We start from the raw sequence: 1,440 nt of genomic DNA, 5'->3' as shown, positions 1-1,440 counted from the left end.
AGTTTGTTGCTGTCATTTTGTGGTGCTTTTTTTTGTGGTGCTGAAGTTTTCTTTGTTCTTCTTACTCTCTTGTGCTGAGTTAGTTTTGTTTGTGGATTTTTTTAATTTCTTTTGTTTTTGTCGGTTTTGTTTTTGCTGAGACTTCATGATTTTCGTCTTTATTCTTATGAGTTGGTTTGTTAACTTTCTTTGTGTTTACCATGAATTTTACCCTTATCTTTCTAAGTTTGAAACAGTCTACCATTACTTGGTATCGCCTTGCCTTCCTCTCCATTAAAAGGTTCTATACCTATGCCGTTTTTTCCCTGTTTTATTGTTTTGATGTTGTTGTCATTTATTGATTAACTGCTCTGATTCCCTGTTGTATTTCTTTTGGTTTTGGGTAGTCCTCGATTTTCCTAGATTGCTATCTGGCTCGTACAATCCTGCGTCCTAGGTTCTGCCTGTGAGCTGAAGCTGTTTGTCCTCAGATTGAAGAAATTCCCTTAATAATTCTTGTAAGTTTGGTTTGACTTTTACATATTCCCTTAATTTCTCTTAATTGGGAAATGACCTAATTTCACCATCAAATCTGAATGAGAGTTTTGCAGGATATATTATTCTCAGCTGACAATTTTTTCCTTTCAAGATTTTATATCTGTCATCCCATTGCCTTCTTTCCTGCATGGTTTCTGCCAAATCATCTGAGCTTAGTCTTATTGTTTCTCCTCTGTATGTGACGTCTTGTTTTTCACGAGCTGCTGTCAGGACTCTTTGTTTGTCTTTGGTTTTGGCGAGTGTGAATATGATATGCCTTGGTGATTTTCTTTTGGGGTCTTTTCTATATGGGGTTCATTGAGCTTCTTGGATGGCCAGCTTTACATCTTTGATGATATTGGAGAAGTTTTCTGTCAGCAGTTCCTCAATGATCCTCTCTGTGTTTTCTGTTTTCTCCCCCTGTTCTGGAATTCCAAACACTCTTAAATTTTTGCTTTTAATTGTGTCCCACATAACTTTCAGGGTCTCTTCATTTTTCTTTGTTGTTTTTTCTAAGTTTTCCTGAAACAGATTTGTATCCAAGTGTCTGTCTTCAATTCCACTGATCCTGTCTTCCACCATTTCAAATCTGCTTCTCAGCCGTTCTGTGACATCATCCATTTCCGAAAGCTTGTTGTTTCTCTTTTGGATTTCTAATTGTTGTCTTAGCATAATTTCTAGTTGTGAATTTATTTTCACATTTTGTTCCTGCATTATTTTCTTGAATTCTTCCAATTTTTTTGTCTGTATTTTCCATGAATTTGTCTATTTTTTTCTCATGTTTGTCAGCTTTTTGCCTCAGTTCTTGGAGAATTCTGAGTATTAGAGATTTGAATTCCCTATCAGGTACTTGTAGTGCATTTTCTTCCACAAGAGAGTCATCTGGTGTTTTATTTTGGACACCTACTGGAACCATCCTGTCCT

This window comes from Trichechus manatus, unplaced genomic scaffold (assembly GCF_000243295.1).
Source record: "Trichechus manatus latirostris isolate Lorelei unplaced genomic scaffold, TriManLat1.0 scaffold00057, whole genome shotgun sequence".
Taxonomy (NCBI): Eukaryota; Metazoa; Chordata; class Mammalia; order Sirenia; family Trichechidae; genus Trichechus; species Trichechus manatus.
This window is presented reverse-complemented; position numbering follows the sequence as displayed.